We start from the raw sequence: 22,559 nt of genomic DNA on the forward strand, positions 1-22,559 counted from the left end.
AGTGGTCATACTATATCCTACTGTAGCCATTCTTCTATCTTTAAATTTTTGATTTTTAGGAGAATTAACTGGTCAAGGGCTTTGATGTCTTTATGGATCTTTTTAATATTGACCAATTCTGTTTGTTGATTGTTTCTTTTTATGCCACCGCTAATGTCTGAGTAATCCAGATTCCTTAGTGTCAAGGGGCAATCTAGTTTTCCAATTATTTAAGTATTTTATGTTAAATAATAATAGAATATATATTATATATATAGACATTTGAGATTTATGGAGTTAGGAGGATGATTAGAGTTATTTTTTCCCATATATTGTCTTTCAAAAACACATTGTCTTCTGTTCTAAACCTACTGTCCTTAAGATAATAAAGATAAAATATTATCTCAAAACATTTTATTATGGCAATTTTTAAATACATTGAATTTAGAGACAAGAGCATAAAAATGTCCATGTACTCATGTCAGAGCTTCACCAGTCCCTTGATTTTCTGATCTCACTCTTAGGCCTTCCTGTCTGCTTTTCTCAGTTTCTCTCTTGGGAAACTATTTTATCAGGAATCTCAAATTAAGTACTACCTAAAAACCTCATAGGCCTGCTTTGGTATGTATGAGTTATTTATGAGACAACGTGGATGATGGGAACCATCATATGGAAACTGAAAGCGTTCATTTTACAGTCTCTCCTGAAGATGAGTGATCCTGTGACATAGTTGAGCCCATTAAAATATAAGCAGAACAGGAGAGTTTTGCTTTTCTAAGTGCTGCTGCTTCTGTGTTTTTCCTTCCTTTGTCTTCTCACCGCGCCTTACTATTGGAATTTTGATGGTGACAGAGCCGTCTTATAAACATGAGAATTGAAACCACTTCTTGTGGGTCACAGAACTGAGAATGAGAGAAGGGCTGGGTCCCTCCAGCCTTCCACGATCTCCTGCATCAGCTCAGGGCAGCCAGTCGCCACGTTTGTTTTATGAGACTAGACCTTTACATGCTTAAGCTACTCTTATGTGATAATTGTTTACCACAGCTAACAGAACTAACAATTATTTCAAATTTTCTTACTGAAGGGAACAATGAAACACATTTTCTCAAGTAGTATTGAGCATGCCACATTCAGCCATAATTCCACTTTTGAATCAGCCCAAAAGCACTGAAAATTGCATACCGTTAGACATTCTCAAATATTTAACATTATGGAACTATTTTCTAAGGATGAAAATAAATATAAAGAAATAATACAATCTGTCCAAGAAAAGAAAGCATGCAAAGGAGAATACTTGGAGTGGCTTTTACCTCTGCGGGCGTTTCGTAGAGAACCTTGGAGATCTGGAGGTGGAGGGTGTTTGTGGTCAGTGTGGAGAACAAATACCAGGAAGCCGCTGGCCCAGCCCGAAGACTGCATCAAGATGCCTCCTAGTGAGAGTAAGCAAAATCCATCTTCTCTTCCCCTCTTGTAGAAAATAACGATAGTTATCGCTTTTGCTAATTGGTGATATGTTGCTGGTATTTGTGATGAAATACAGTAAGTTCACACTTACCAGGGAATAGAGACTCTGAGAGAAGAGAAAAAAGAGAAGGCTGTGCCACGTGGACCTTGCTTGATGGCAATGGTTCTGGGCCGGTGACGGTCCGGACCGGTGAGGAGACTGCTGGTGCAGCGTGAGCTCCCGCAGCCACAAAATAACAAGTTTACAGTCAATCTTACGAAGGATGGAGGGCGCCTATTTAACTGGAGCGTCAGAGCTCCTCCAAGGAGCAAGGCAGCCCTGAGGGGGTGGGGGGAGCACAGCTTGCTGAGGCCTGAATTCTGGACTCCTCCTAAGCCTCGGACTCTGGTGCTGTAATTTCCTGTTTAAACCAACCCATTGTATGGTACTGGGCTTGGAAGCAGGAAAACTAATACAAAACCACAAGAGAAGGCTGTTAGAAACCAGCGTGGAAAGCAGGTAATCCCTGTATAATCAGCACTTCCCCGTTTGTATTTGTGGTATATATTTTGAGATAGAAATGGATATTTTTCTCACTTTAGCACCGTCTTCAAGCTTACAGGGAGGTTGCAGCAATATAGAAAGTAGCTGTAGCCAGGCTCTTTCCCCCACAAGGATCTAAGCCAAGGGAGGTCTGAAGAGGATGAGGATGGACGAGAGGCTCTGTAGTAGACGTTTTTGGCTTGGGGTGAAAGAGAAAGGAATGGAGTTCCCTACACTAAGGACAATGATTCACCCAAATGCGGAGGAAGAGAAGACCATCTCGAGTTCTTATGAGCATTTTGACATAGACCCCTTAACTGACATTGGCCAAGACAAACGACAAAAGTTCATCAGGGAGAAAGTTCATTAGAAAAGGGGCTTCTAACACCAGGAAAACTCCCCAGTCTATGGCCTTAGTCGTCCGATGGCATGGACGCTGCAGAGACCCCCGATAGAAACAGGAGCTGGGGTAGCCTTCCTTCCTGCCTCCTTTTCTCGAGACCTGCGTGGACGGGAGCTCACACGCTCGGCATGCACCTGAGTGAATAAGAAGATAAGGACTGAGTGAAGCTTACCACGGCCTTCAGGATGGGGCTCAGTCATCTCACGAGACCAGATGCATGGTTAGGCATGCGCGGGGTGTTAGAGGCCAGCTCATACCATGGCTGTACTTCCTTGTGCAAGCAGTGACAACTACACGGAGGGTGTTAATGAAAGGCAACCCTACAGAATGCCGTAAGGGCAAAAACTAAAAGGTAGTTACCGAGAGAAAGCCACCGCCATCAGAGATAAAAAGCAAGTTCCTGTTAAGAATGGAAGCATCAAGAACAGGCCGTGAGGGATGGAGAGGAGGAGAACGCAGGCTCTATGGGCCAGCCTGGACGGTGGGGATTCCTGATTGAGGAATGGTGCCTAGCCTGATGATTGAGGGGAGTTCTGAAACACTCACGGAGGGGAGCACTGATGGCAAAGGCAGGCAATCTGCAGGTGAAAACGGAAACAATTTTGAGCAGAAGAGTTACAAGATCAAAATGAAATTTGGGGAAGGATGTTTTTAGCTGCAAGAATCAAGAAGTTGGGGAGTGTTGAAACTGGACCTTGTTTATCCTGAAAGCTGAGGTGGCTCGATTCCCTCTGAATCCCGAGCCTAGTACAGTGCCTGGCACAGAACATGTCTTCAATAAGTACGAGTAGAACGAAATAATGATGGAGTGAAAAGAAAGAGGCAGATTCAAGAGAGTTTGTGCAGAAATAATCTTACAGCAATGGTCCTCAAGCCTTCTGGTGTCAGGACCTTTAATGCTCTTAAAAATTACTGTGAACCCAAACGGCCTTTTCCGATTATCCATAAATTTTTTATCATGTTAAAAATTAAATCTGAAGTTTAAAAATATTTGTTAACAATAATTAAGCCATCATGTGTTTTCTTAAATAGTATAATTTTGTAACTCTCCTAAGAGTCTGGCCTAGTAGAAGGCAGCTCAATTTATATATCTGCTTCCACATCCAAACTGTTGAGATACGATGTTTTAGTTTAAGCACATGTGGAAAATCTGCCTTCACACAGATAGGTAGTTAGGAAAGGAAGGAATATTTACTAGCCAGCCTTCAGGTGATTCTCGACATTCTTCTTTGATTTTACACCAAGACTTGTCAGGTACTTTCTTTAAGTTTGGTTACCTTGTGAAATCTGAAATCATATCATTAATTTTGAATAGATTTTTTTTTTACCCATGCATGATTTTGTAATATTGGTTCAGTGATCTTGTTCATATTGGTTCAATAAGATATCTTACTTGCAAATGTTGAACTATTTCAGTATATGATATGAAAACATGAAGTTTCTTAAATAATAATTTTTGCTTGAAAGCTAATATTTTATCATTGAAAACAAATACTGTACATTGTTTTCTTTGAGATGACAGACTCACTTCTTTTTTTCTTTTTCTTTTCTTTTCTTTTTTTTTTTTTTTTTTTTTTTTTTTTTTTTTTTTTTTTTGAGAAAAATATCTGCCAAATACTGAGGTCTAACTAATCAGTTGACAGAGGTGGAAATGCAGGTTTAAATTAGCAGGTAAGTGTAGACTGCAGATATGTTTGGAAGCCGTTCATTCATTCAGTCAGCTAATATTTAGTGGGTGCCTTCCCACTAACAAAGGAGATTACAAAAGGAGGAATGTTGACTGCTATTTCTGAAGGAAGGAAGATCGAGATCAATAGAAAATAAGGGGAAAGTACCAGGTAGAGATCAGACTCAATTCCTCGGTGACTACAGCGGGCCGCTAGGATTCTGAGTCAAAAAAACTGAAAAGTATGAAAATCGGGCAGAAGAGATACAATAAATCTCCTTTATGTTCTAACCGAGAGAGGCGTCGCAGCAGCGTCTAAGCAGCGTCGCAGCGCCTTCTTAGCGCAGTAGGCAGCGCGTCAGTCTCATAATCTGAAGGTCCTGAGTTCGAGCCTCAGAGAGGGCAGCTGATTTTCTTGGCCCAGAAATCAGCTTTCATTGTATTTCTAAAAACGACAGGAGATTATCACAACTCCCTCTAGAGAGAAAAGAATCAGAGTATTCTGGGGTACCTGCACTTTCGTGCATCTGGGCCTTAGTCTCATATTATTATACTCGAATGAATTTTAGAAAAATGTATGCCAAATAGTGAAGGGTAAATAAACATGACTGTTTCTTACTTTGTTGTTACTTATTCTTTTAAATAAAAATGATATTCTGCGAAAAAGGAAAAAAGCAGCAGATAATTTAGTTCGCAACTCAACAATCCCCCAAGCGTTTTTCCTGGAGACATCGCCATATTTCGGCACCTCACTGAAGTTCTTCATCTGGACTTCCCATTCAATCCCACAGCATATTAAGAGACATGCATTTGAGGGTGGGGATTTAATAAAATCAATAATGTTTACGCTCCAGCAAGGTCGTCCTTAGGTAAAACGCATGTTTTGTCTGTTTTGAGTGTGTGGCAGTTTGGATACAATGACCCCTGGTACCATGTGGTGTCAACCGCCTCGATGCCTAGTTTTACTCATTTTTGTTTCTGCACCATCAGGTTTTTTTAATATAGGGAAAAAAAGTCTTGATATTATTATGAAAATGTGGTCACTCTCACCAACACCCTGGAAGTGCCTCTGGACCTCCGGGGTCCTGACATGGGCTTTGAGAACTGATGAGCCACAGGGCTTGTGAGGTGTGAGGGAGATAGGGCCAAGAAGGCGTGGAAGTTTTGGACCCGGGTACCAGGCAGGTGTGAGTTAATGTCCGTTTCGTGGATTAAAGGATCCATGATTCTATACATATTCACTTAATAATACAGATGTGGAGAAAACATGAGCTGGAGTGAAGCTAAGAGCACAGTTTTCAGGAATCAGAAAATCTGCTTTGCCTCTTGGAAGTGCTGGATTTAATTGCCCCGGGGCCCAGTTTCATCAGTAAAATGGAGATAATGATATATAGGTTTATGGCAAAAATTGAATTGGACTAAAGGAAATGATGTGAATAAAATCTTTTAACGGAGTTTTTTATCCATAGAAGTGAAAAAAACATGACATAAAATCAGTTTAGGCCTGCTTCATTCATGATATCAGTTGCAAAGCTTGGGGGAGCGGTTCCCCCAAAGCCATTCTTTTTTTTTTTTTTTAAGATTTATATTTATTTCTCTCCCTGTCACCCCCCCCCGTCCCCCCCCCGCCCCAAAGCCATTCTTAAACCGTGATCATCTCCATGAGAATTGTTGAGGTGGGGGGTAGGACTAGCACACCCTTGTGTGTGGGAGGTGGGTAGGTTGGTGGTGTGGGGTGAAAAAGGTTGATAAAATTCCCTTGTTGGAGATTCCTACATGGAGTCTAATAAAAGCAGTGAAGAAGATTGACACTACAAATGCATCTCAAAGCAAACTATAGTTCCAGAAGGAAGAACGTGTTTCAGACAAAGAGAATTCAATTTTGTACCAGGATATATCCCTCAACCCACAAAACTAGGCTTCTTTCAGTCTTCCCTACCAATGATGGATAACAGCTACTGTTTTCAGCTGGCCTGACTGAGCCAGTCCTTGAACTCTGTGCTTCTTGGGGAGGCTGTCTACCCTTGCACATCTGAGCAGAGTTAGAGAGGGATTCTGCTTCATGTAAAAGAACCTCTCCTGAAAAGACAGGATCTCTAGCCTCCACTGCAGCTTCCTGTTTGGCCTGTTTCAAGCTTCGTTTAACTGGGGAAGTGGGGTGGAGGCTGCCCTGTATTCCCCTGGCCTCTGCCTCAGTATGTCTTAGAAACTGCCAGCTGGCATCAGTACGAAGGGCAAGGAAAGCAAGCACTCACCCAGAACTCTTTTGCTGGTCAGAGATTCTCTGAGTGTCCTTTCCCAAGCCTGTTCCATGTGTCTGTATTGTGAAGCTTGGGAATCTGGAGAAAAATGGGAAGGGGGGTGTGTAAATGCTGCCCTAAGAATGCTTACCATTCTTTTGTTCTTGTTGGGACCTGTCCTTGGGGAGGGTGGGAGTTTGGGGAAGCCTGACCTTGTGTCTTCATCAATAAACACTCATTTACACAAAAAAAAAAAAAAAAAAAAAAAAAATCAGTTTAGGATATTTTGAAGGACATAGGTGGAAATGCAGATTTAAACTGACAGCTAAGTGTAGACTGCAGACAAGTTTGGGGGCCATTCACTCATTTAATGAGCTAATATTTAGTGAGTGCCTTCTATTCCAACGGAGGAGACTATGGAAGAGAAAACACCGAAGAGAAAACACCTTCTGAAGGAAGGAAGACTCAGATCAACAGAAAATAAAGGGGACAGTACCAGACAGAGGCCAGGCACAATTCCTCGGTGAGTACAGCGGCGCTTTCGGGTGTGAGGCTCTCTGGAGCGCAGGGCGAAAAAACAATCCTCCTGCGCTTACCTGACTGATTAATGTGACATTCAAATTCTTTTTTTTTTAAGATTTCAGTGGAAACATGTTAAGTGTGAGAAATGCTACACTGTAACATTATTTTAATACCAGTCCATAATCCCAGTCTTCATTTTACTGCGAGGAAGACCAAGCACGTTCATCAATTTATCATGTGACATGAGGGAAATGGGTCTGTGGTGGAAGAGATGAATGATCTTACCTACCTGTAATTATTAGATGGATGTTAGATTTCTTTCGTTCACTCTTTTCTCCCTCTTAGACCCCAGTTTCAACTGAGAAAATAACCATAATATCAATTAGTTTTTCCTCATCAAACTAATCATTCCTGAATCCACACCTGTTCTTTCTCCCAGAACCTCTTTGTCACAGAGCCGCAGGTCTAATTCTAGACACTGCGGATAAAGAAAAACAAAGGCTCAGGAAGTTCACTTTCTAGAGAAGAGAAAGACAATCCATCATTGATACTAGCAGGGAGGGGCAAAAAACAAACAAACAAACAAAAAAAAAACAACAACAAAACTGCTCAAGCTATCTGGGTACACGTCCAGCGCCCTTTGCCTCCAGTTTCCTTTCTTTCATTATTTACATTATAAAGTGTCATTGGGAATATGGGATAATGTATTCCCAGTTTACTTTTTAAATCCCGGAAAAACAGACCCCTAATAGGTCAGTTGCTGGAGAATGCGGGCATCGATCCCGCTGCCTCTCGCATGCTAAGCGAGCGCTCTACCACTTGAGCTAATTCCCCTTGCTGAAGCAAAGTTTTCAGAGGTTTTCCTTCATTTTCAATATGGATCCACTTCTTTAGGGCCACCGAGGCGAGACTGGAATCCAAATAAATTGCCGGGTATCAAAGGCAGTGCCTTGGGCAAGCGCGAAAGAACAATCAACCGCTTCGTGACGAGGAGGGAAAGGTAAGGAAAACCTGGTAGCGTCGCGGTGGGAGGCGTGGCGTCGCGGGCACGATGGAAAGTTCCTGTGTTCGTGGATGAGAAGACAGCACGTCTCTTCTGGGGTACCCACACCCGGAACTGCCGCTTGTATCCAAAAATGTTCACCCCTTGCTAAGCTTAAAAATAGTCAAATTTCAGCTGCCCGTGGCCCTCGGCCCTCGGGGAGGCGGCTCCGGGGTCGCCCTCCAGGCTCTCGGTTCTCTCCGCCACCCCCAGCGTGGCCAGCCAGGATCAGCGGAATAACCGCGGGTGTGGGGGAAACTGTTCATTCACATGTAATTCAAGATGGGCATTTCAAATTCCAATTACATGTGCCGTCCTTTAAGGATGAAAGGGAATGTGACTTTTTTGGTGTCTTTAAAAAAGGTTGTGAGACAAAGTACTTGCTGGAAAGAAAGCAACGATCAGCCTGAAGGGCTGCGCTCCCAGTATACCTGGAAGCAGGTGGGGCCGCAGCGCCTGGGCAGCTTGGCTTCGCCCCTGCTCCCCCCTCCCCTCCAGCAACAGCGCTGGCCCGCGCCCACCCTCTCCCTGGCTCCCTCCTCCCCGCAGAGCCTTCAGCTCCCCGAGGCCAGCAGCGTGGCTTCCCCTGCCGCCTGGGGGGCGCACGCCCCCTCCTCGGCTGCCGCAGGTCCTGGGAGGATCCCGTGTCTGACCCGTGCACGCGGGCGTCGCATTTCCACCGTGCGCTCCAGGGTCCGCAGATTCACCCACTCACCCCAGACTCCCCGGGGGACCAGGAGTGAGCTCTGCAGAAGGCTCAGGGGAGAGAGTTGTTGGCTGATCTGGAGGACTGGGGGCAGGACGTCCTCTGACCAAGGGTGGGAGCTGGGCGGGCGAGCGGGTGTGATTGCTGGAGCCAGGGCCGGCGTGGGGGGACAGGGGCTTCTTGGCCCTGCAGGCACCTGGCAGAGCTGGGCTCCTTCCGGCTGCAGCTCAGGGGCTGCAGGACAGGGCGCCCCGTTTCCTCCTGCCCCCTTCTTTAAAGCCCAAGCCCCAGCAGGCGCTGTTTGAGTTTCCTTACCAAGGGCTTGAGCAGTCGTTCCTGGGGAAGGAAAACTTGGTTTTGAGGTTTCTGTCACTGCAGCCCCTTTACTCCAACCTGTGAATACTTGGTGGAGTCCTTGAGATTCCACCCACCTGCCCTCAGGTCTTTCCCTTTGCTTGTTGCCTTCCCAACCTAAACCTTACCTGCACTATCAGCCATGGGCAGGTAAGTTTAGAAATGCCACCAGAATTGGAAGACAAGGTAACTTTGAAAATCTCCTTTCTCAAGTTTGCAAGAGTCCTGAGCATGTTGAGCTCCTGGCCCTGGGCATCCCTCCACCTTGTCTCTGCAGATGAAGACTGCCGTGCAGGGTCTGTGGAGGGCCCCTGAGATTGAGCATAAAGAAGACGATGATTTAGATTTGACGCTTGTTTTGAAAAATAGAGAAGTGTGGAGACTGAGGGACTTACTTTATTTGTAAACTGTATTTACTTTTGCATAGGTAAAAACTTCACACTGTTGAATATTCTAGAGGTTTTCCAAAAGTTGACAGGGAAGAATCTCTCTCCTTGCTGTGTTCCAAGATATTCAATTCCTTTACCAGATACAACCAGGTATCAAAGACTTGTTTCTTACAAAGATACGGAGGTATAGAGAAGAAATTATCTATGAACCAAAATGTATTTTTATGTTATTGGCTCCTTGTTATATACGCTCTGTAGAAACTCGCTTTTAACACTAGACCTGGAATCCCTGTGCTTTTCATCATGAGCCTCCTTTTCCCTTTGAAGTCCACCAAAGATTCTGTTGTATGCATCTGCCACAATGTAACTCTTCTCCTAAAGCTGGGCCTTCAGCAAGTTTCCAGTCCCTTAAGTTACAAATAGTCCTGCAAGGGTTGTTTTCATTTCTATATTTTTTGGCATGGACATCAGTGGATGAATTCCTAGGAGTGGAATATGTGTATTTGTAACTTGATAGATTCTGCCAAATTGCCCTCCATATGTGTCGGAAGAAGTTCGAAAGGAATTGATTGTAAAGTGAATTGACACTTTATCATCAATGAGAAAAATATGCCGATTTCCCACAGACTGACTTCAGCCATTAGTGGCAATTATCAGAGAAAATGTCTTGTTCAAATGGCCTAATGTTTTTATGCCCATATTTTGGAGAAAGGAAGATGTATACCTCCTTATGGGTGGGTAAAAGAAAACGTGACTCCCAGAAAAACGTGGGTCCCCAGTGTCAGAAGAAAAGCAAAACCCAGAACTCCCACTACTCTGCCGTGGACCCTTCCAACCCCAGGGCTCCCGAGCCTGGAGGGGCCGTGCCTTTCTCCTCCACCCCCAACAGGGCCCACTGCCCTCTTCACCCACCACTTTGGCCTTCACTGCACCTTCCTTCCGCAGGAGTCTGATGAGACCAGGACCTTGAAACACCTCATCCACCCCTTGGCCTGTCCAGCTCTGGATTCTGTCTCAGAATGGACACCACATCAAGTCCTGAGAGGAGAGGGGACCCTGACTGGCTGGTGCCGAGCCTTTCTGGGGGAGCCGAGATGTGCAGGGTCAGAAGGTAGAGGGGAGGCCCGGAGGCCCAGGGTGTGTAGAAAGAGCAGCGCCTAAAGCCTAGACAGCTCTGGATAGAAGGGAAGTATTCACCACCCTTAAAGCTCAAATGGTAAGAGAAGTAAAATTAGAATTGGTTAAGGGAAAAAGTAACACTGACTTGCGGTGTTCCGAGGAGTCTGCTTGACCGCAGAACTCTGCCCAGTGGCCTTCACAACCTCCAGTGGGGTCTGAGTGGCCAGTTGGGGTCCTGAAATACCAGGTAGAACATAAAGGGTTTTGTCTCTTAACAACCCTCTATAGAAGCCTAGCAAATCTCATTTCTGTGGTGACCTAGAGACCTCTCCCTACTTGCCAATGGGATTTTAGTGGGGATTTAACTTGGGAAACGAGGAAGGTCGATGACAGGCATCTAGAGAGGTTAGAGTAGGAGAGAATTTGTGGGTCTGAATTCTCCCAGCAGATCCTGGCTAGGAGGGGGCTTTGCTAGAAAGCCAACCTAAGGAAGGTTCCACAGCAGTTGAAGTTATAGATCAGAAATCCATGGAGGAGAAGAGGAAGGTGGCAGTTGGGGGAATCCATCATGAATGAGGCTCTATACCCACCTTCCTGGCATCTCATCTCCCCCACTCCTGCCTCTATTTCAAAGCTAGTGCCAGTCCCAAACAATAACCTCAGAAAGCTTCCAAAATTATAAGAGGAAACAAAGAGGCCATTCACATGCTCCACAAACAGAACTCCTTTATTTGACCGAAATTATGAAACAGAGTTGTGAAAATCTGATAACATGAACATAAAACCTCAAAATATCAATGAACTCCAAGTAGGATAGAAACAAGGAGACCCACATCTAAAGAAATCATAATCAGAGTGTTGAAACCAAGGATTTCTGGAAAATCTTGGAAGGAAAACAAGAAAAACATTTCATCACTCTAGCAGTTTGCTATTGTTTATGATTCCAAAAACTGGAGTTATGTTTGTAAACTGGTCTGTTCCTCTGGGCATATTAGATTGTATTGGATTCAGAGGTTTCACTCTTACTTGATTAAATTATGATTAAGGTTTTGATTGAATCACACCAGTAGGACTTGGAGTATGTGCCCCCTTAGTGGGTGGGGACTCACAGAGAAACTACATGGCAGAGTTTTAATGCTGGAGCCCAGGAAAGTAAACACACAGAGAAGCAGATACGCGAGGAAAGAGAGCAGGCTCCAGTAGACTCACAGAGGCCCGGGGAAGAGAGACGAGCCTTTCACCTGATAGTTTACCGCTGGCCTTGTTGAGAGAGCAGGGAAATTGAGCAGAGTAAAATAAGCCCCGGGAAAGAAACAAAACGTATCCCAGCCTACAGCTGATATTGGAAGAAGCTGGAACCACAGAACCGTAAGAGCAAGTGGAAACCTGAACCCTGGCAGAAGGCGGCAGCCATCTTGCTCCAACACGGGGCAGCAGACTTTGGTGAGGGAAGTAACTTACACTTTATGGCCTGATAATGGTAAGCTTCTAACCCAAATAAATACCCTTTATGAAAGCCAGCAGATTTCTGGTATTTTGCATCAGCACCCCTTTGATTTACTAATGCAATCACCTTCAAGGGAACCTCAAAAGAGCAACTACTGACTTCTTATCAGAAGCAATGAAGCAAGAAGTCAGCAGGATTACATATTCAAAGTGCTATAAAAATATGTATAAACCCCCCCTCTCGTTTAGAAACAGGGTGGGCATCACCATCCTAAAATCCTCAAAAATTGAGGAATGAACAGACATAAGAGAAGAAGGCAGCTATGGACTAAAGTAGACTTATTATTATTCTAGCAATGGAAAAAGTTGTATCATTGATATAAAGGCAGTGGCCACCAGAGGTTCTGAGGGGAGGGAGAGGGAAAAATAGATATCACACGGGATGTTTCAGGACATTGGAATTGTTTGGATATAGGGCATTATACATTTTGTCAAAGTCTTTTAAATATGTGCAATGCAAAGTGTAAACCACAATGTAAACTATTGACCATGTTTACTAGCAATATGTGTTCATCAATTGGGAAAAAGTGTGGAAGGGGGAAGGGGTGGGGTATATGGGAATCCCCTTATACTTTTGATGTATCGTTTATGTAATAAAAAGTTTCTTTAAATATAAGATTTAAAAATATAAAAAAGATACGCGTAAACCAAGAATTCTATATCCAGCACCACTTTTTAAAAAATCATGCTAAATCAGGACAACAGTGGACACGAGAAGCATCACTTCAACCAAGGTGGAGCCAGGAGTGATTCCAGAACTTCTCAGCAAAGTGTCTCCAGAAGCTCTCTGGGAACGTACCAGAGGTGGATGCTGCGGAAAGCTCTGGACCTGACCCTACTTCACTTTCTTGATACTAGAGGAAGAAGGAACTTTGTCTCACCTGCAAGTGAGTGCAACTACACCAGACTACTCTGATTATTTTCTCTCCAAAGCAGGGGCTCTTAACCAGGGGTCTACGGACCCCTAGGTATTCCGTGGGAAAAGTTCAGGGGGTCCCTGAGCTTGAATTGAAAAAAAAATCCATTTATTATCTTTATTTTCTCTGACCTCTAACTGAAATGCAGCATTTCCTTCACTTATGAATGCATGCAACGAATTACAGTAGTATTCACTTCATATCACATTACAGTTGTTGCATATCTCGAAAAATCGGTTGCGTTCATCCATACTTCGAAATTACCGCAGTTGTTAGACCCGCTGCTGGTTGAGAGTCGTGAAACTATCTGCCGCTGCGTTCTGAGAAGGGGTTCACAGGTTTCACCAGACTGGCAAAGACCTCCGTGGAACAAAAAAGGTTAAGAACCCCTGCTCTAAAGGGAGTTGGGATTATCGACCACCTTTTTAAGAAATACCAGGAAAGCAAGTAATATAATTAATATTAACTAATATACTTAATTATTATACTTTAATGACTTTTCTAATAGATGCAATAAAATCAACAGTTCATTCATATATGTTTTGGATTTTAAGTTTTTAAATGAAATTTTTAAATTTTATTTCATGTTTATACTTCATATTAGTTTATAACATTACAAATGTATATGTAAGAAATTTTATAAAAGGAATAGCGTTTATCACCTTTCCTTTTTCCCCATTTATTAATTTTGTTCTAAAATTTTAATTTAGCATATTGCATAAAATTAATATTAGTTATTAAAATTATCGTCATATTTAATTAAGCAATGAACATGGTTTTCCACATTCAAAATACTGTAGGTAACCTGATTGATTTACAGTGGGCCCTAGCAATTCTCTCACCTGATTGGCATCGCTAGGGGCTCATCACCCATCTTTCTCGTTCCCTAGATTAAATGCATCGTTGCGCCTTATGATACAGAGCCTTCTCGCTCTCACACCCTAGGTAAGCATTGAGGGAATATTGATAAAAAGCATCGGAAGTTGCCTAAAGCTGGAGAATGCGGGCATCGATCCCGCTGCCTCTCGCATGCTAAGCGAGCGCTCTACCACTTGAGCTAATTCCCCTACGCATAGAAGGTTTTTTTCCCACATTTTGATCACTTGGACTTTGGCGTCACTTCTTTAATTTTAGGATCACCAGGGTGCCACTAGGATCGCAATCATTGCCCAGGATCTCACAGGCCGCCTGGGACCGGTGCGCGGGGACACCAATCGCTTTGTGGCGAGGCGGGAAAGGAAAAGGAGAGCCCGGCGAGGGTCGCGGGGGGAGCGTCTCGTCTCCCTCAAGGCCGACAGTTCCCGTGTCCACGGACGAGAAGTCAGCAAGTTTCATCTGGGGTAGCCACGCGGGGAACTGCCGCCTTAATTAGCACAGGCATCCCAGAATGTTCTGCCTGCCTTGCGTTTCAAAGGAATCAAGTGTTTCAGCTGCCCGTGGCCCTCGGCCCTCGGGGAGGCGGCTCCGGGGTCGCCCTCCAGGCTCTCGGTTCTCTCCGCCACCCCCAGCGTGGCCAGCCAGGTATCAGCGGAATAACCGCGGGTGTGCGGACAACTGTGCATTTATATGTGATTCAAGATGGGCATTTTTAAGCATAAAAATTCCAGTCACCAGGGCTTGAGCAGTCGTTTCTGAGGAAACAAGAGCTGGATTTGAGGTTCTGCGACCCCAGCCCCTTTACTCCAGAGCCTGTGAGAATCTGGTGGAGTCCTGCAGACTGCACCCCGTACCCTCAGTCCAGGGGGCCCAAGCCCTCTGCAGGTCGCCTCCTCCACCGAAACCGTGCCCCACTCTCAGGACCAGGCAGGGGCCATGCCCGCTGCTCGGTGGGCGCAGCGGGCTCCGGGCGTGAGGCTCCCGGGAGCGCGGGGCGAAGAGGCGATCCGCGTGGGCTGACCTGGGAGAATCTTCAAGAATCAGCTGCCTCGAATCAAGGAAACTGGAAACCCGGGGGCGACTCGGGGCAAGGGGAACGTCCTATATTTGCTATATGACATGGCAAGGAACGGCGTCACCGTGCCCTCTTAGCGCAGCAGGCAGCGCGTCAGTCTCATAATCTGAAGGTCCTGAGTTCGAGCCTCAGAGAGGGCACCTCTATTTCTTGGTACCGACCTTGCTTTCCCTGTAGTAGAAGGTAATCACGAATCTAGGGTACCTGCACTTCCATTGCACGTGTGACATATTTCATCCTTTTAAAAAATATATCAAGAAAGAGAAATAGTGCCAGGACCAGAGCTTCTTCCCACAGTAACCCCTCCGGGGTGTTTGCAGGGAGCTTCAGGGGATAATTTGCCGAGAGCTTCTGGAGACAGCCTTGCTTTCCGTGTTCAGCCTGACCCTGTAAACCTGGAGGGACGTTAAAGGTCTAGTCTCCAAACAACCACGTGTCTGGAATCGCTAATAGCTGGAGGGTTCCCCAAATAGCACCCCACTCCCTTGGCAGGCAGGAGCCAGAGGGCCCACGGCGCCCCCTCCAGCTTTGCTCCTCGCCTGCCCTGAGCCACAGCCTGGAAAGCCTCCCAGGTACAGAAGGAAGCGAAGAGTTCCCTCCCATGCCCCATGCACAAGGCTGGGCACATGGACCTCTGGTTTTCCAGGCGCCTGGAGATATGGACACGAATAGGCCTAAACCTCCCCGCAGCCAGAACCTAAAAGCCACCCACCGCCTCTGTTCCCAGAACCTGTGGGGACCAAGGACAGCAGGACAGTCCCTGCTTTTCGCTCTCGCTCACAGCTTGGCACTTCTCCACCGTCCACCCCGAGGCCCACCGATGCCGAGATTTCTGGCGGGGACGCTCTGGACCCGAGGAGGCATCTTCAAGAACTGGCTGTGCTGGGTTAAAGGAAAAAACTGGAAACTCACGCAATGGCTCGGGAAGCGGTGTTCTGAACCTGCTCTACAACCCAGTCAGGTGCCCTCTTGCGTTGCCTTCCTAGCGCACTAGAGCGCGTGCTGACTTCCCAGCGGGAAAGTTCCAGGCTCCAACCGCAGAGAGCGCCGCGCGTTTTTTTGGCCTAATAACGTGCTTTCTAGTATTTCTCAAAACCAGTTGATAATCACAACTCCCTTCAGAGCTGGGGTTCTTAATCTTTTTTGTTCCACGGACGCCTTTGCCAGTCTGGAGAAAACCACAAACCCCTTCTCAGAAAGAAGTTGCAGATAGCTTTATGACTCTCAACCAGCGTCGGGTCTAACAACTGCCGTAATTTCGAAGTATAAATGAACATGAGCAATTTTTCAGACATGCAACACCTGCAATGTGACATGAAGAGAATACTACTGTAGTTTATTGCATGCATTCATAAGTGAAGGAAATGCTAGATTTCAGTTAGAGGTCAGAGAAAATAAAGATAAGAAATGGATTTTTTTCAAATGCCTTCTTTAGAGAGAAAGTAATCAGAGTAGTCTGGTGAAGTTGCACTCACTTGCAGGTGAGACAAATTTCCTTCTTTGTCTAGTATCAAGAAAGTGAAGAAGGGTCAGATCCAGGGCTTCCCACAGCATCCACCTCTGGTACGTTCCCAGAGGGCTTCTGGAGACACTTTGCTGAGACGTTCTGGAGACTCTCTTGACTCGCCTTTGTTGAAGTGATGCTTCTTGCGTCCAGCGTTGTCCTGAAACACCACGTGGGACATAAAGGGTTTTGTCTCCTAACAAGCCTCTATAGAAGCCTAGTGAACCTCATTTCTGTGGTGACCTAGAGACTTCTCAGCTACTTGCCAATGGGATTTTAGCAAGGATTTAACTTGGGAAACGAGGAAGCTTGATGACAGGCATCTAGAGAGGTTAGAGTAGGAGAGAATTTTTGGGTCTGAATTCTCCCAGCAGATTCTGGCTTGGAGGGGGGATTGCTAGAAAGTAGACCTAAGGAAGGTTCCACTGCAGTTGAATTTATAGATCAGAAATCCATGGAGGAGAAGAGGAAGGTGGCAGTTGGGGGAATCCATCATGAATGAGGCTCTATACCCACTTTCCTGGCATCTCATCTCCCCCACTCCTGCCTCTCTATTTCAAAGCTAGTGCCAGTCCCAAACAATAACCTCAGAAAGCTTCCAAAATTATAAGAGGAAACAAAGAGGCCATTCATATGCTTCACAAACAGAACTCCTTTATTTGACCAAAATTATGAATAAGAGTTGCAAAAATCTGATAACATAAACATAAAATATCAATGAACTCCAAGTAGGATAGAAACAAGGAGACCCACATCTAAAGAAATCATAATCAAGAGTGTTGAAGCCAGAGACTCAGAAAATCCTGGAAACAAAATGAGATAAACATTTCATCACATTCAATGGAACCTCAAAAGAGCAACCACTGACTTCTTATCAGAATCAATGCAATGAGAAGTCAGTGGGATGACATAGTCAAAGTGCTATAAAGATAGGTGTAACCCCCCTCTCAGTCAGAAGCAGGGTGGGCGTCACCATCCTAAAGTCCTCAAAATTGAGGAATGAACAAACATAGGAGGAAATGCAGCTGTGGACTAAAGTAGACTTACTATTATTCTAGCAGCGGAAGACCTTGTAACATTGATATAAAGGCAATGATCACCAGAGGTTCTGAGGAGGGGGAGGGAAGAACAGGGTTAACACGGGGCATTTGGGGGACATTGGAATTGTTTCACAATGACAGATACAGGCCACTGTACATTTTGTCAAAACCTATATAAAATGTGAGGTGCAAAGTGTAAACCATAATATAAACTATTGACCATGGTTACAAACAATGCTTAAATATGTGTTCATCAATTGTAACAAATGTACCACACTAGTAAAAGATGTTTTTAATGGGGAAAAGTGGGGGACGGGGAGAAGGTGGTGTATTTGGGAATACCCTGTATTTTCTATGTATCATTTAAGTAATCCAAAACTTCTTTAAAAGTAAAATAAAAAAATATGCATAAACCAAGAATTCTATATCCAGCAACACATTTTAAAAAATCATGCTAAAACATACAAAATCTCAGACAAGGAAGACTGAGAGCATTCATTGTTGTCACAACCTTACAAGAAATACTAAAGTTATGTGTAATACATTTACTGTTCATGTAATTATTTTAATTACTGGGTATTCATCTCTTATTTTGTTCATTGTTCTCTGCACATCTATGTCTTTTTTTGCTTCTCTGTCTTGTTGTAATATCTCATTTGGTGTTAGATATTAGGTAGGGTACCATTTTAATGTATTCTTTATACTACTTTCTGCATTGTTTGCTTTGGGGATTAAAACACACATCTTAATTTAAAATATCTACTTCAGGTTAAGACTCGTCTTATTACTTTGGGCTGAAAGGAAACAAAATCAGATAGTAACTTGAATCCACAGCAAAGAAATAAAGAGCACCAGTAAAAGTGTCGAGGAAATATAAATGAGTGTGTAAACATAGAGTTTTTATCTTTTTATAACCGATTTAAAATGAATTGTCTATAGCAATTATAAATCTGTTTTGTTGGGCTTATTAAAAATGTATTTAGAGACTTTCCGGCTTCTAGAAGCCGTCGCCACACAGTTGTGATGCCGCGTGGAAGCTGGAGTTGCACCTCCCGCGTGGCCCCTCAGGCCAGCTGGGCACTTTATTTTTTTTTTTTAATTGACTTTGTAATAATATTACATTAAAAATATATATGTGAGGTCCCATTCAACCCCACCCCACCCCCTCCCCCCCCCAACAACACTCGTTCCCATCATCATGACACATCCATTGGATTTGGTAAATACATCTTTGGGCACCTCTGCACCTCATAGACAATGGTGCACATCATGGCCCATACTCTCCTCCATTCCATCCAGTGGGCCCTGTGAAGATTTACAATGTCCGGTGATTACCTCTGAAGCACCATCCAGGGCAGCTCCATGTCCCAAAGACGCCTCCACCTCTCATCTCTTCCTGCCTTTCCCCATACCCATCGTCCACCATGTCCACTTTTCCCAATCCAATGCCACCTCTTCTATGTGGACATTGGATTGGTTGTGTCCATTGCACCTCTATGTCAAGAGGAGGCTCAGATTCCACATGGATGCTGGATGCAATCCTCCCATTTTCAGTTGTAATCACTCTAGGCTCCATGGTGTGGTGGTTGTCCTTCTTCAACTCCATCTTAGCTGAGTGTGGTAAGTCCAATAGATCAGATTGTAGGTGCTGGAGTCTGTTGAGGCTCAGGACCTGGCTATCACATTGTCAGTCCAGAGATTCAAATCCCCTAAATATATCTTAAACCCCAACATTAACTGCACCTCCAGCACATTAGCATGAAAGTCTTATGGAGGGAGATCCCATTTGAGTCCAGATTCATCACACATAAACACCATTTCCAAAGAGGGGCCATCTGCCCTGGTAGTTAACCCCATCGGCCATGACCATAACTCCCATGGGTCTCTTTAGCCCTCAAAGGAACCAATATCTGGGGGTTGTATCTGCTTTATCTGTCTCTCTGACTCTGCTCAGTTGTGCATGAGGGCAATCCTTCTGCCAGCCTCCAGACTCTTTTTTAGAAACTCGTAGCCATATAAACTCATTTCTCCTTTCCATTTTCCCCTTACTTTAGGTCAAACAGCATTTTAAAGTCATGGTATTTTATGTAGACATGGATATTCTGCTGATCCGCATTGAGCCTTCCATATAAGGTCATTTTCCAGTTGCATCATCAGTTGGTAGTTGATAGTGGTCCCTCGTTGCCAGGGAGGCTCATCCCCGGGTGTCATGTCCCACACTGGGGGGAAGGCATTGCATTTACATGCTGAGTTTGGCTTCGAGACTGGCAGCTGGGCACTTTAGACACGTGCTGCCCCCACGCCTGCACTTGGCTCACCTGCCGCTGCCCCATCGGATGGGTCTGAGGGCCCTGCAGCTGGGTGGCTGTGGGCTCTGCTGTGTGGCCCATGCTGGGCCCTGCCATCACTGGGGGTTCAGTGGAGGGAGGAACGCTGAGCGCTCAAGGCCTGACTCACAGGAGCCTGAGGGAGCCCCGCCGCACGCCTGCAGCAGCAGCTGTTGGTCCTTGCCACTGTGAGATGAAAGGGTGCGAGAGCCAGGGTGACCTTGCGCTGTGTGCGGGTTTCAGCGAGGCGCTGAAGCAGTGCAGATTTGCAGATGGATTAGCCTAATCAGAAGATGAAAGTGAAGAAAAGCAAAACCAATGCCCAAGCTAATTTAGTGTAAAACTATAATTGATAGTGAAAGGATGGTGTAAAACCAGCAGTTAAAGCTCTCCTCTACCAGGAGTAGCTTCCTTGCTTCAGAGTCAGATGGTCGAGGGCTTCTTACTGTACAGAAGGCCACTGAGATGGTGCAGATTCGGGCTCTGGGCAAATGTATGTGCAGTCTCCTTAAACCAGTCGCTGTGATGTTATTATATGTGAACTAATCGAATAAAGTTTTTTTTTTTCAAAAAAAATTGTATTTATAGTCTATATGGCAAGAATAGCACAATTTGGTAGAGAGGGAAAAGAGCAAATTTTTCATATTTTACTGGAATCAAGTTGATGTTAATCTGCAATAGAATTTGAACATTAAAATGCATACTGTAATCCCAGAACAACCCCTTAGAAAATGACTCCAAAAATACACAGTAAAGAAATCAACAGAAAAATTAAAATGGCACACTAGGAAATATGTACCCAGCAAAATGGCTGTCTACAAAAGATATGCTTTCCATTTAAAGACTCAAATATATCAAAAGTAAAAAGATGGATAAATATGTCATACAGAAAGTCATTAGATGAACGGTTTAAACAAACTGTGGTATATACACACAATAGAATATTGTGCAGCTGTAAGAAGAAATGAAGTCATGAAGCATATGACAACATAGATGAACCTGGAGGACATGATGTTGAGGGAAGCAAGCCCAACACAAAAGGACAAACACTGTATGATTGCACTATTATGAACTAAACATATTGTGTAAACTCATGGAGTTAATAACTAGAATACTGGTCACCAGAAAATGGAATGAGGTTAGAGAAAGGGAATCTGAGGGTTAATCTGTGCAGAATTGGCTAAGTGGTTGCATGTTAATCTTTGGAAATGAGTAGAAAAGGCGAAAGCACATCATAGTGTTTGCAACTAGCAGTGGTATTATATGGATATAAGAGTGGCTGAAATATAAAGAGTAAGGTCTTAGATATTACTAGAAGGGAAGCTAAAAAAATGTAGCATGGGACTGTACAGCATAGTGAAACCTCATGTGAAATATGAATGTAGGTAATACTGCATGTTAGACTGTTTTTTTTATGAAACTGAACAAATGTATGTTAATGTTACAAGATGTTAATATCAGGCATCAAAACAATACAAAACATATTATGCCAAGTGAAAGAAACCAGACATAAAGTACTACATCTTGTATGATTCCATTATATAAAATGCAAGTATAAATAAATTTATAAAGATGGAATTAGATTATAGGTTATGTAGGCCTGGGGAAAGATAGAGGGATTGAGAGGTGACTGCTAAGGGGTGTAGAGTTTTTCTTTTTGAAGTAAGAAAATTGTTCTAAAAACCTTTGTGGTGATGAAAACACAACATTGTGGTTATACTAAAAGCCATTGATTGGACACTTTGGATGGATTGAATGGTATGGGAATATATCTCAATAAAACTGCTAAAAAATAACCATGAAAGACTTGGAGTGGCTATGTTAATATTAGTCAAAATAGGCTATGAGATAATGAGGTGCATTTTATAAGGATATAAGATCTCCATCAGGAAGAGCTAATAATTATAAATATTTGCACCTAACAACAGAGTTCAAAAACAACAGAAGCAGAAACTGACAGAATTGAAGGGAGAAACACGCAATTCAACAACGTATTTGGAGACTTCAATATTAGAACAACTAGACAGAAAATCAGCAAGGGTAGAGAGGACAAACATTATTGACCAACATTACCTAACTTATATCTATAGAGCACGCCATTCTACAGCAGAATACACAATCTTTTTAAGCATACATGGATCTTTCTCGAGGATGTACCATAGTCTAATTAATAAACGTTCTCAATAAACTCAAGAAAAATGAAATCATAGAAAGTATGTTCTTTGACCCCCAATGAAATTAAAATAGAAATTAATAACAAAAGGAAAATTGAGGAGAGGTATTTGGATATTAAAAAACACATTCCTTAATAACCCATGTGAGGGGCGCACGGCGGCTCGCCGGCGGTGTCAAGGGCGGATGCACAGCAGCGCGAAGAATGCTGCGAAGATGGAGAGTGGTGGCAACGCATCTGCTTTATGGAGGAAGACAAGCGTTTATATAGGCTAGGGCGCTGGCGGTAGCAAGGCTAAGCCAAATAAGGCAATGTGTGTGAGGGGAGGCCGCTGATTGGCTGGGGGACGGTTGGGGGTGAGGTACGAGGGTAAGGGGCGACGTGTGGGGTGCGGATTGGCTTAAGCTGAAGGCGACCTCCGATTGGTTGTTGGAGGCTGTTGCTAGGTAAAGGGGCAGAGGTGAGGTTATCATTCTGGCGGGGGGGGGGGGGGGGGGGGGGGGGGGGGTATATGGGGGCTGGGGCAGAAGATAAGGGGAAGTTGTGGGTTGGGCTCTGGTGAGGCGCGGGAGAGGCAGGCCGATTCCCCTAGGGCGGCCCCTATGGAGACCGGATGCTGGGTGGAGATAGAGGAGGCAGCCCTTACAGGCAAGAGTAGCAGGGGGGCGACACCCATGGGTCAAAGAAATCAGGAGGAGAATTAAGAAGTATCCTGAACTAAATGAAAACAAAAC

General features: G+C 44.3%; 4 non-coding genes across 4 annotated transcripts; 2 read left to right on the forward strand and 2 right to left on the reverse strand.

Moving 5' to 3' along the window:
* Positions 1-4,367: 4,367 nt before the first annotated feature.
* Positions 4,368-4,440, forward strand: TRNAM-CAU (transfer RNA methionine (anticodon CAU)). Its single transcript has one exon. It is a non-coding gene; the product is annotated as a tRNA-Met (tRNA).
* Positions 4,441-7,558: 3,118 nt separating this feature from the next.
* Positions 7,559-7,631, reverse strand: TRNAA-AGC (transfer RNA alanine (anticodon AGC)). Its single transcript has one exon. It is a non-coding gene; the product is annotated as a tRNA-Ala (tRNA).
* Positions 7,632-13,824: 6,193 nt separating this feature from the next.
* Positions 13,825-13,897, reverse strand: TRNAA-AGC (transfer RNA alanine (anticodon AGC)). The gene has a single exon. It is a non-coding gene; the product is annotated as a tRNA-Ala (tRNA).
* A 951-nt stretch (positions 13,898-14,848) lies between these two features.
* Positions 14,849-14,921, forward strand: TRNAM-CAU (transfer RNA methionine (anticodon CAU)). The gene has a single exon. It is a non-coding gene; the product is annotated as a tRNA-Met (tRNA).
* Positions 14,922-22,559: the final 7,638 nt, after the last annotated feature.

The sequence above is a fragment of the Dasypus novemcinctus genome, chromosome 22 (genome assembly GCF_030445035.2).
Source record: "Dasypus novemcinctus isolate mDasNov1 chromosome 22, mDasNov1.1.hap2, whole genome shotgun sequence".
Lineage (NCBI taxonomy): Eukaryota > Metazoa > Chordata > Mammalia > Cingulata > Dasypodidae > Dasypus > Dasypus novemcinctus.